Below are 663 nucleotides of genomic sequence, written 5' to 3' on the forward strand. Positions count from 1 at the left end.
CTAGGACAATTTTATCACATTTGGATGACTTTTAATATGTAATTCGAATCTTATTTCAGAACACCTTTTTAATGCTTGCTTTACTCCATTCTTCAGTTTTCCTCCAATTATAAGAACTCCAGTTATTCATATTTTGGATCATTTTGGTCTATCTTTTTTTTATCTTTTACATTCTCCCTCTTTTAAAAGCCTTTTGCTTATTTGTCTTTCTTTTTCTTCACTCTTCCTGTGTATACTTTCTATGTCCTGCTGTGCTTTCTATAGTGTCTATTTCTCTTTATGCTTCTTGTAACTTAGTCTTTATTTACCAAGTAAATTTACTTACTATTTAATTTTTATTATAAAATAATCATCTGTTCCTTCTATTTCCTTCCTAAATTGTACTAGTCACCATTTCACAGCCTCCTATTGACTGACCACCACCTTCCCTTTGTTGGCCATGTCTTCCCTGAGTTCCTGTATTTATTTTTTTATTATTTTCCTTGCTGGCTGCAATTATATCATCTTTTTATCCCCCTTTATTTATGCTGGAATGTTGCATTGCAGTTTTCCTCTGCTTTGGAGCAATATTTTTTTTAGCAAGTATTCTTAGTCTACAGGGAAGTTTTGTATATATTTTCAGTTCACCTTTACACTTTTGTTTTCCTAGAGTAGCTTTCTTCT

The sequence above is a fragment of the Pteropus medius genome, unplaced genomic scaffold (assembly GCF_902729225.1).
Source record: "Pteropus medius unplaced genomic scaffold, Ma_sr-lr_union100, whole genome shotgun sequence".
NCBI lineage: Eukaryota > Metazoa > Chordata > Mammalia > Chiroptera > Pteropodidae > Pteropus > Pteropus medius.